The sequence below is a fragment of the Megalobrama amblycephala genome, linkage group LG21 (genome assembly GCF_018812025.1).
Source record: "Megalobrama amblycephala isolate DHTTF-2021 linkage group LG21, ASM1881202v1, whole genome shotgun sequence".
Lineage (NCBI taxonomy): Eukaryota > Metazoa > Chordata > Actinopteri > Cypriniformes > Xenocyprididae > Megalobrama > Megalobrama amblycephala.
Genome location: NC_063064.1, coordinates 19,389,430 through 19,401,945, shown reverse-complemented (window position 1 = coordinate 19,401,945; position 12,516 = coordinate 19,389,430). Strand labels below are relative to the sequence as shown.

At 37.6% G+C, this 12,516-nt stretch overlaps 1 long non-coding RNA gene across 1 annotated transcript; it reads right to left on the bottom strand.

Annotated features, from left to right (window-relative positions):
- Nucleotides 1–716: 716 nt before the first annotated feature.
- On the bottom strand, nt 717–12,051 carry LOC125256921. Its single transcript, XR_007182215.1, has 3 exons — nt 11,709–12,051; nt 11,499–11,626; nt 717–4,558 (listed from the first exon to the last, which is right to left on the bottom strand). It is a non-coding gene; the product is annotated as an uncharacterized LOC125256921 (long non-coding RNA).
- Nucleotides 12,052–12,516: the final 465 nt, after the last annotated feature.

The window sequence follows — 12,516 nt, the reverse complement described above, 5'->3', positions numbered from 1 at the left end:
GCATCCATCTTCCAGGAGATTTTGGAGCACTTTATGCTTCCATCTGCTGACAAGCTTTATGGATATGCTGATTTCTTTTTCCAGCAGGACTTTAGCACCTGCCCACAGTGCAAAAACCACTTCCAAGTGGTTTGCTGACCATGATATTACTGTGTTTTATTGGCCAGCCAACATGCCTGACCTGAATCTATGGGATATTTTCAAGAGAAAGTTGAGAAACAGTCGATCCAACAATATACAAATGATCTGAAGGCTCAATAGTGCCTCAGCAGTGCCACAGGCTGATCACTTCCATGCCACACTTCACTGATGCTGTAATTTGTGCTAGGAGCAAGTCATTTGCTGTAATATGTGCTGCCGACCAAATATTGAGTGTACAAATGAACATACTTTAAAGAACTTGAACTTTTCTGTTTTGAAAATCGATTTTTTGATTGATCTTAGGAAATATTCTAATATTTTGAGATACTGGATTTTGGACTTTCATGAGCTGTACGCTCTAATCATCAAATTAAAAAAAAAAAAAAAAAAAAAAAAAAACTTTTTAAATGTTTTACTTTACATGTAGGGAATCCAGAATATATGAAAGTTTCATTTTTAAAAAATAATTTATAATAAAAAAATGAACTTTTTCACGATATTCTAATTATATGACCAGCACCTGTATGCTGAACAAATGTAGCCATATTGTTACAGAACACAGACTCACAATGAGGTAGAAATGAATATGAGAGTTTATTGGATGATGCAGGTAAAGTAAAAAAGCAGGTCAAAGCAGTAATGCAGTAATGGATGGAAATACTGACAGTTCTTTGTATTGCAGGTGATTGAGGAGGTCGTGGACGAGAGCAGCTGTGCACACACTTCGGTGAGAACAGTGGAGCATGTAAGGAGCATGTAAGGAGTAGAAGACGCTGGAGACACAGAAGATCAGAGAGACGCAAAAGATCAAGAGAGATGATGGAGTAATAATATAAAGAGGTAAGTGAAGCAGGTAGGTGATTCTTTACTCATTCCTTACTCAGAGAAAAAAATTGCAGCCCAACGAGATGCTTTTTTTCCACTTATTATCTGACCTGGGATGAGTACTCACTCCAACTTGCCCAGAAAAAGCACACAAATTGTAAGAAATCAAGATTAATAAAATCGTGACATGGAATACAATCCATGTACTTTCTTCTCTGAGGTGAATGAATATACATGTTATGTTAGTTGCAGCAAGAAGTTTTCGCATTCACATCTGTCAACTGTCATTTTGACTGTCATCTGACAACTGGAGTTCCGGTCCGGAGATATTTAACTTGGCGAAGAAAGTACACGGATACTTTTTGGAGAGTTGTATTACATTTCAGTACATTTCTGTTTTTTTTTTCACCATACCCTATCATATACCCCCAGAACACTTGGAATATACGATGTGTCGCATGGGAAGTTTTGGATACTTTTGCAACTTTTTTAAAAACTTGTCATTGGTCCCTATTTACTGTCATTATATGAATGAGTGTGACTGGGAACATTTCTCTTTTTGTGGTCTGAAAAAACAAACAAAAGTAGAACCAATAGGTGCTATATAAATATACACTTGTAAATGTATGGTGTCTTGGTATTATTATGGGGTTCTAACAAGAAAGTGTTTTCATTACAATCCCGTTTCTTTTGAAATATGCAAGACTACCATTATTATTTGACACAGAGCGACACTTTTGGAACACACTGGAATTTTACATACTATACAGACCACAAGCAAGGCACAAATACTGCAGGCGTTGACTTTAATTCTAATACTGGGAGTCATTTTAAGCGGATCTAAATGGAGTGAGGCATATTAACATTTGAAAGACATCTAAACGACAAACCCAGGGAATCAAATCCAATGAACTGTGGCGGTGCTGTTAAATGTTACGTTGTGAAACACGAACCCATCAGAATAACGATGAGTATATTGGTTAATATAGGTCGGTAATCACGCAATGGGTTCATAATTGGAATGTATCTGACATTGATAAAGGACAAATAAAATGGTCATGCTTGACCTGTAACTGCTGATAAAAAGAAAAAGCTCAAATAGCAGTTAAAGGTTATCTATTCTTCCCAGATCTTTTCATTTGGATAATCGTAAAGTTTCAGTCAAAATATCATTTTTTATTATGTAAAAGCTGATCCAATACCTCCAATTCTTTTTCTTTCTTTCTTTTTCTCTTTCTTTCTTTCTTTCTTTCTCAAAATAAATAATTTGGATATGGTCATTACAGTAATAGAGAACCATGTCAACTTATTCAGGATGCAACACTCCATTCTGAAACATTCAAATAATTGTAATGATAATGGCGAGTTTAATGGCTAAGGTGTTTATTCCTGACTGCACAAAGATTCCAGCATTTAATGGATTACACTTTGGAGGTCATTTCCATTTATCATATTTGGCGATCAGACATCTGAATATTGCATCTGTTATGTTAATTGGGGTCATTTAACCTACAATAACAAATGTGTTGATAAGCTGGTTCCGAAGGCACTTTTGAGTGAAACAAACAGCTACAAATTAGAGCTTTGACAGAAACAACAAAATTATAAGTACAATTCTTTAGACAAAAGCACTGGGATATTTCAGAACGCCAGAACACATGCAACATGGAGAAAAGTAATTTTGCACGGGTGAGTCAGAGCACCTTTGCTTTGGCACCTTTTGATACTATCTGCATTAGAAGAGAGAGAGAAAAAAAATACAAACTAACTAGCCAAATTGTGTGCAGCATATTCTATAAAAACCTTGTTTGGCATGATGGTTTTACCTAATCAGAGCATGCTGATAAGAGATGAGACAGCACACTCCTTATACAGCTGAAACTGAAATGGATCAATAAACAGCACCAAGAAACAGGACAAAATGGAGTCATGGCAATTGTAAAATCTCATCAATGTTTGGTTTCCAAGGGCACATCTACCGAAGATGGAAATATAGGCACATCAGGCGAATGCTGTTTTCCCTTGTAATATGATGTAATATGAGAGAAATCTTAATCAGACGGCTCAATTTAGTCTTTCCACAAACTGTTTAGCATGTTTCTCCACTTTAAACTGAAGCTTTTCAATCCCCCAGGGCCTGATTCATACAATGACAAAAGTTTATCTAATGAGTCCTAGTTTCATTCATCATATAGTGTTGACTGCATGACTTGATCAAGGACATATCAGCTATGGGCTAAATCAGTAGTTATCAGTAGTAGCTAAATCTAGTTCTCCACAGTGTTTATTACAAGTAACAATGTTATACATAGGGTACAACAGGACTAAATGACACACATTTGATTTTATTTTCCTCAAAATCAAAAAAAAAAAAAAAAAAACCTCACCTCACATTTATGTAGCAGCAAATGAGAATCATTAAAATTACCAAATGTATACATAGAAAGGTCGTGTTAATGATTTTCTGTTTTGTTCAAGCTAATTAAATTAACTTTTTTTTTTTTCATTATTATTATTATTTTATAATTGAAGAATATGTGAAGTATGGAATTTGGGGTAAAAAGTGCCCGTATTGTTGGGGCTAAAGGTATAATAACTGATGTGGTGATAAAAAGCTGGGTGACTTTTCCATTTGTTGACATGTCATGTCACCATTAGATTCAAATGGTTAATATCAGTTATTACATTGGATGTATTGTTTAGATTGGAGATAAATCACCAATCATATCTTACAAAAAACTAAAACTGGATGCATTTTGTAGAAGAACATTGTTTTGTTTGTGCTTCTGCTCTGCATAACTGTTCAGCTCTGTATGACTGTCAGGTCTAAAATATAAACACTTATAATAGGCTTACCATAGTGAATCAAAGTAAGAAAAAGTTAAAAATACATTTTCCTTAACCCTGTCATATCCTACTCATTAAATAAATTAGCTTCAGAAATGAAAAACTAGCGATAAATGTAGTTAAACATTTTATTTTTTTTACAGCACTACATTTTTCTATTGACGTCCATACTCTTATGTCAAACAGAAGGTAAATTAATTTATTTCTGTATCTGATTTTGTATTTCTTTTTTTAATTATTACTCAGCATGGTAGAGCCTGCTATTTACTGACAAAACTGCCTGATTGGGCCACATACAGGGAAGATATTACCCAACACCTCAAAATATGATAATTTGCATGATATCTACCCATCACGTTTATTCATGCTAAATTTAGATTAAATTGTGCAGATACAAAGCAAGGGGATAGGATTGACTTACGCTTTATGCATCCTTAATTTTCTCATTTGAGAACCAATTACTGAAACCTATGCTGGCGATCAATCTGTCAGTCATTTACTTTTTTGCTTTGTGTTACATAATACATCAATGAATTTCACTCATGAGTTGATAATGGTTAGTTTATCAATCTTTTGTCCTATTCATCTCAGGAAATCACATCTGTGTCATTTTAGTGAGTCTGATGCAAGGAGGATGACAATACCTGCAGAAAGTTAACAGTTAGCAATAGGATCATCTCAATAGGCAGTTGTTTGGATGGCGAAGAAATCTGCTATCTTTCCCCATTCTACAGGAAAATGACTCCTGTCAGTGGAGAAAGACGTTGGAATGCAGTTAGTATAATGTCTCTTAAGGTTCAAATAACACACAAGATGGCAATAATCTGAATATAGATCGGCAATAAACTTGTTGTCACCCTACCAGCAGCATGTCTGGTTGACTAATTACTGATGTGCATCCAATTTCTGTCGGACACTCGTAATGTCATTAATCTTTCAGGACAAGTGCTTTGTTAAACTTTTCTGCCCATGTTTGGCATTCAACATGGCCTAATCACAAACGCACCTGATACACATTTGCCAATGAGTTCAGCTGTTTCCAGCGACGCTCTTCGTAGCTTTCTGTAACCGCTTCCTCTGACATAATCAGTTTGGCACACGGAATTTCTGTTTTCTTCTCCAGTCATTCTAAATCACTTTCAAAATTAATTTAAATAACATTCGTAAATGGCTGCAAGTTGCTTTACATTAATAAATGGCTGATATTTAAATTCAGTGCTCTAAAGTTTAGTGTTTTAAAAATGAACTAAGTAAGCGTTAGCGTCAGGATTATGTTTAGAAGTGATGGTGCTTTATGTAACATTATGTAAGTTGACATTTGTGCTGGCTACTGTATACAGGCCACCAGGACACCATACTGACTTTATCAAAGAATTTGCTGATTTTCTATCAGAGTTAGTACTGGCTGCGGATAAAGTCCTTGTTGTTGGTGATTTTAATATCCATGTAGATAATAATAAAGACGCATTTGGATTGGCATTTGCAGACATTTTAAACTCTATTGGAGTTAGACAACACGTGTCAGGACCCACTCATTGTCGTAATCATACCTTAGATCTAATACTGTCGCATGGAATTGATATTGATGCTGTTGAAATTCTACAGCAGAGCGATGATATATCAGATCATTATTTAGTGTCGTGTATAATACAATTAGCCAAGGCTACAAAACCACCACCCAGCCATAAATATTGTAGAACCATCACGTCTACCACTAAAGATTGCTTTATAAATAATCTCCCCGAGCAGTTTCATCGCCTTAGTATACCTGACAACTTAGAAGAACTCGATGCTGCAACAGAAACTATTGGCTCTCTCTTTTCCAGCACATTAGATGCAGTCGCTCCTTTACGTCTAAAGAAGATTAAGGAAACTAATCCAACGCCGTGGTATGATGAGCACACTCGGGCTCTAAAACGAGCTGTTAGAAAAACTGAACGTAGTTGGAAGAAAACAAAACTAGAAGTTTTTCGCCTTTCGTGGAAAGAAAAAAATGATTGAGTACAGAACGGCTATAAGAAATGCTAGATCTACTTATTTTTCAAATCTCTTAATAGAAAACAAACATAATCCTAGGTATTTATTTGACACAGTGGCTAAATTAACTAGAAACAGAGATTCAACTGCTGACGTTTCCATAGAGCACAGCAGTAATGACTTTATGAACTTCTTTACTTGCAAGATTGATAATATTAGAGAGAAAATTAAAAAACATGCAACCGTCCACAGTTTCGCTTCAGACAGTGCACTGTAGTGTCCCTGAGGTAAAACTAGAATCATTCGCCGCTATAGGAGAGGAAGAATTATCTAAACTTATCAAATCATCAAAATCAACGACATGTATGTTAGACCCAATGCCGACTAAACTACTGAAAGAAATGCTTCCAGAGGTCGTAGGTCCACTTCTTGATATAATTAATTCATCCTTAACACTAGGATACGTGCCAAAAACCTTTAAGCAGGCTATTATTAAACCTCTTATTAAAAAACCTCAACTAGATCCGAGAGATTTAGTAAATTACAGGCCAATCTCGAATCTACCTTTTCTGTCAAAGATACTAGAAAAGGCAGTTTCAACACAACTGTGCTCCTTTTTAGAAAGAAATGGAATCTGTGAGGATTTCCAGTCAGGATTTAGACCATACCATAGTACTGAGACTGCTCTCGTTAGAGTTACAAATGATCTACTCTTATCATCCGATCGTGGCTGTATTTCTCTATTAGTGTTATTAGATCTCAGTGCTGCTTTTGACACTATCGATCACAACATTCTTTTAAAAAGACTTGAAAACTATATTGGCATTAGTGGAATTGCTTTGGCATGGTTCAAATCGTACTTATCTGACCGTTATCAGTCTGTAGTAGTTAATGAAGAGATGTCGTATCACTCACAAGTTCAATATGGAGTACCACAAGGCTCAGTACTAGGACCGTTGCTTTTCACTCTGTACATGCTGCCCTTAGGAGAGATAATTAGGAAGCATGGTGTTAGTTTTCACTGCTACGCTGATGATACTCAGCTCTATATTTCCTCGCGCCCTGACGAAACCTACAAATTCACAAAACTAACAGAATGCATAGCTGACATTAAAAACTGGATGACAAGAAATTTCTTATTATTAAATTCAGAAAAAACTGATATCCTAATCTTTGGACCAAAAACTTCCTCACGAAAAAACCTTGAATACTCCCTAACACTTGACGGGTGCTCCATTAAACCTTCGTCCTCAGTTAGGAACCTGGGTGTGCTCTTCGATACCAATCTTTCATTTGAAAGTCATGTTTCTAGTATCTGTAAAACCGCCTTCTTCCATCTAAAAAATATATCTAAATTACGACATATGCTCTCAATGACAAATGCGGAACAGTTGGTTCATGCATTCATGACCTCAAGACTAGATTATTGTAACGCTCTACTGGGTGGTTGTTCTGCTCGGCTTTTAAACAGACTACAGTTGGTCCAAAATGCGGCAGCTAGAGTTCTTACTAGAACCAGAAAGTATGACCATATTAGTCCAGTTCTGTCAACATTACATTGGCTCCCTATTAAACATCGTATAGATTTTAAAATCTTGCTACTTACTTATAAAGCTCTAAATGGTTTAGCTCCCCAGTACCTAAGTGAGCTCTTAATGCATTATAGTCCTTCACGTTTATTGCGATCTCAGAATTCAGGCCAGTTGATAATACCCAGAATATCAAAATCAACTGAAGGCGGCAGATCCTTTTCCTATTTAGCACCTAAACTCTGGAACAATCTTCCTAGCATTGTTCGGGAAGCAGACACACTCTGTCAGTTTAAATCTAGACTAAAAACACATCTCTTTGCTCTTGCATACACATAACACATTATCAATACATTAACATTTTTCAAATCCGTTAAAGGATTGTTACGCTGCAATAATTAGGTCGGCCGGAACCGAGAACATTTCCTATAACACTAGATATACCTGTACATCAGAATAAGAATGGCATCTACGCTAATATCTGTCTCTCTGCTTATCCTGAGGTTTGCCGGGTGCTGGATCCAGGCCGTATCCAGATCAGATGGAGAACCTGTGTCTGGACCTGACTACAACGTAGCCCAGGAGACAATGGGCCTACAGATCCAGTTCTGGCTGCATCTATAATTCAGATTTTTAATCCCCGTATCCGCTTACATATATTTATATATAATCTATTTTTAATCTCTATAATAAAAATGTATAATTCAGATTTTGATCTCCATATCCATTTACATATATTATATATATCTTCCAAGGGGTTTTTTCCCTCCTAGGACTTTTTTCCCAGTGTTAGCACGCTGGGTTTTTCTCCTAGGGGGTTTTTTCCACCCCTGGGAGTCAGCCGACATTGGCTTAATGTAGCACCATCTTGTATATGTTACATATTACCACGCTTGTTTGTACAGCTTATTTTTAACCACTTCCCTTTTTTCTGTGCTTCTAATATGTAAAGCTGCTTTGAAACAATTACCAATTGTAAAAGCGCTATATAAATAAATTTGACTTGACTTGACTTGACTTTAGATATCTTTTTGTTCTCATGTGTTTGTTTCTTGTCTCACGTGTTTGTTTTGGTCTCCTGCGTTTCCGCTGGTCCCACCCAGATCCAAGTCTCCTGTGTCTCCAAAGATCCCACCCAGCCTCCCTCTCCCATCTCCTCTGCCCATAACAGCCAGTTCCTTGGCTCCACCTCTGATTTTTCCTTTCAGTCCCTTGGCTCCTCCTTTGACTCCACTCTGCTGTATCGCTCTGCCTACGCCACTGACTTCTGGGCTGTATGTACAGTGGGTACGGAAAGTATTCAGACCCCCTTACATTTTTCACTCTTTGTTATATTGCAGCCATTTGCTAAAATCATTTAAGTTCATTTTTGTTTCCTCATTAATGTACACACAGCACCCCATATTGACAGAAAAACACAGAATTGTTGACATTTTTGCAGATTTATTAAAAAAGAAAAAAACTGAAATATCGCATGGTCCTAAGTATTCAGACCCTTTGCTCAGTATTTAGTAGAAGCACCCTTTTGATCTAATACAGCCATGAGTCTTTTTGGGAAAGATGCAACAAGTTTTTCACACCTGGATTTGGGGATCCTCTGCCATTCCTCCTTGCAGATCCTCTCCAGTTCTGTCAGGTTGGATGGTAAACGTTGGTGGACAGCCATTATTAGGTCTCTCCAGAGATGCTCAATTGGGTTTAAGTCAGGGCTCTGGCTGGGCCATTCAAGAACAGTCACAGAGTTGTTGTGAAGCCACTCCTTCGTTATTTTAGCTGTGTGCTTAGGGTCATTGTCTTGTTGGAAGGTAAACCTTCGGCCCAGTCTGAGGTCCTGAGCACTCTGGAGAAGGTTTTCGTCCAGGATATCCCTGTACTTGGCCGCATTCATCTTTCCCTCGATTGCAACCAGTCGTCCTGTCCCTGCAGCTGAAAAACACCCCCACAGCATGATGCTGCCACCACCATGCTTCACTGTTGGGACTGTATTGGACAGGTGATGAGCAGTGCCTGGTTTTCTCCACACATACCGCTTAGAATTAAGGCCAAAAAGTTCTATCTTGGTCTCATAAGACCAGAGAATCTTATTTCTCACCATCTTGGCAAACTCCATACGGGCTTTCATGAGTCTTGCACTGAGGAGAGGCTTCCGTCGGGCCACTCTGCCATAAAGCCCCGACTGGTGGAGGGCTGCAGTGATGGTTGACTTTCTACAACTTTCTCCCATCTCCCGACTGCATCTCTGGAGCTCAGCCACAGTGATCTTTGGGTTCATCTTTACCTCTCTCACCAAGGCTCTTCTCCCCCGATAGCTCAGTTTGGCCGGACGGCCAGCTCTAGGAAGGGTTCTGGTCATCCCAAACGTCTTCTATTTAAGGATTATGGAGGCCATTGTGCTCTTAGGAACCTTAAGTGCAGCAGAAATTTTTTTGTAACCTTGGCCAGATCTGTGCCTTGCCACAATTTTGTCTCTGAGCTCTTCAGGCAGTTCCTTTGACCTCATGATTCTCATTTGCTCTGACATGCACTGTGAGCTGTAAGGTCTTATATAGACAGGTTTGTGGCTTTTCTAATCAAGTCCAATCAGTATAATCAAACACAGCTGGACTCAAATGAAGGTGTAGAACCATCTCAAGGATGATCAGAAGAAATGGACAGCACCTGAGTTATATATATGAGTGTCACAGCAAAGGGTCTGAATACTTAGGACCATGTGATATTTCAGTTTTTCTTTTTTAATAAATCTGCAAAAATGTCAACAATTCTGTGTTTTTCTGTCAATATGGGGTGCTGTGGGTACATTAATGAGGAAAAAAAATGAACTTAAATGATTTTAGCAAATGGCTGCAATATAACAAAGAGTGAAAAATTTAAGGGGGTCTGAATACTTTCTGTACCCACTGTATGTCAGCTGCGCTTCATCCCTCCAACCCTTTGGCTCTGTCGGTCTCCGCCTCTTCAATTAGGACATTTAGGTAGCTTTTATAAACATGCCTTAGAAAAACAACATTACTGGTGTGCATCTTGAGACACAACAATGGAAGTGACATATTTTAAGATATGTCTGTGCAAGTTGCTTTCATTTAAAACAGCTCAAACTAAGTCTGTGAAACCAGGGGCCTGTGTATTTAAACCCTTAGTTTCCTCTGTTGATTGTTCTGTGTTGTCTTTAGTTTATAATATGTTCTACTACTGGTAATCTTCTGTCTGGTTTTTGGATTTATTTTTTTCTGTTTATACTCCTAAATGTTGTGCACTTCATTACAGCCACTCGTGACAGTTAGATGAAAGTAAGTGTAATCTAAATGTAAAAACTTTACTTAAATGTCAAAAATACTGAACAATATCAGCCAATATTGAAAAAATAAATGTATCCATCAATGTGAGAGAAATTCTCCCATATTCAGGGTAAAACAAGCCAAATGAGTTGGCACCAGATGTGTTGTGTGAATGAAGCTTTCCTCTCATTGGACTGATGGACGGGGTCAGTTTCTTGGCAGTGGCCTGCCGCACACACCCTGTTCATGCAGTGGAACACAAGCCCCTGCTGAGCGCAGATCAATAACACCGACTGAGATTATTGCTAAAGTGGGTCTCCTGTCAAGTGTAACAAACACTTTGCAATTATACTTCACACAGACATATCGACTGGAGAGGTGCTGTCGCGTATCACTTGTTAGCAGAAATCAGAAGCTGATGATCATTAGAAGACATTTTAATTAGCTCTATTAAAACAGCATAATATGATGGAGTGGTTCATGGGTAAATGCAAATAAACACAGATGCTGCATCTGAAATCGAATACTTCAACTACAAAGAGTAGTATGTCTGAATATAGTAGGCGAAAAGTACCCGGATGACTTGTGACTTGTGGAATTGTGTGGAAGCAACGGACACACTGAGGCGATGGGAGAGGATATGTGAATGGTGGTGATGTAAGAACTAATGCTGGTCACATGACCGTAGCAACATGGCAGATGTAGTACCCTTGAATTTAATTCATACTACCCATATTTATACTATATAGAACCTACTTTTTTAATGATCACAAAGTAAATTCAAATTCAAATCAAGTTCCTACTCAGAAAGTATGTGATTTTGGATGCAGCAAGAGTCTCTACCTGATCACAAGCGGCTTGACATCAGGGTCAATGCCCGCTTTAAAGTCTAACATAAACCCACCTTATCTATCTCCGGACCATATTTCCTCTGTTTGTGACAGCATTAAATAAAGGCTTTGCTCCAGGTGGTTTACATGCCACTGCGGATTTCTGGACATCCAAATAATTTATCCACAAGTTCTTGTGGTGCTGTGAGGGGAAATAAACAGAACTCTGTGTAAAACTGTCACAAGTATCTGCTGAAATATTGACAGAAATGTATACTACATACTCATTATCCGAGCGTGTTAGGACTTTAGCACGGGGACTTGGAAGACAGAAAATCCCACAATTTGCTCTTTGCACATAAGAATCAAATCTCCATTTCCAGGTTTTCATGCTCGGTGCCTATGGATTCCATCATTTTGGCAGCTCAGCTGTACTTGCAGTGATTGCAGTAGTCCACATATATTCCCCTCATGCCTGTACTATTTAGAAATTCCATTTGATTGACAGCCAATAGTTTCCTGTGAGTCTGCATGCTAGCAGGGGATGAGGAGGCAGCTGTCATGCTGCTCAGTGGCCAATCTGTCAAGACTGCCTTATATGCCATTTCAGTCTCTGCAAAAGTTCCTTTTCCTGTAAGTACAAAGAATACCATTAATTTATTTGAATTTCAATGTTTTCCAAAATTTGTTCCAGCATGAAAAAACATCATTATTTGTAACTGAAAACCCTGACATCAGTGCACATATAACTTAATCTTTGGTTGAATTGGCCAGTGACCTAGAAGATTTTATTATTACTATTATTTTTTAATAAAATGTCCACTCAAGATTTTTTGTCTGCACATCACTAGTCTTTGCTGTCCACCTCCATTTAAAAGTTGTCTTCAGTATACAGGAACAATATAAAAAATGGTAAAATAAAAAAGTACCAGGAAGGCACATACACAACTATTCAAAAGTTTGGGCCAGTATTTTTTTTTTTAAAGAAATGAATACTTTTATTCAGCAAGGATGCATTAAATTGTTTAAAACTGACTAGAAATACTTTAAAACTTAAAAAAAAAAACTATTTCATATAAATCCTGAATCCTG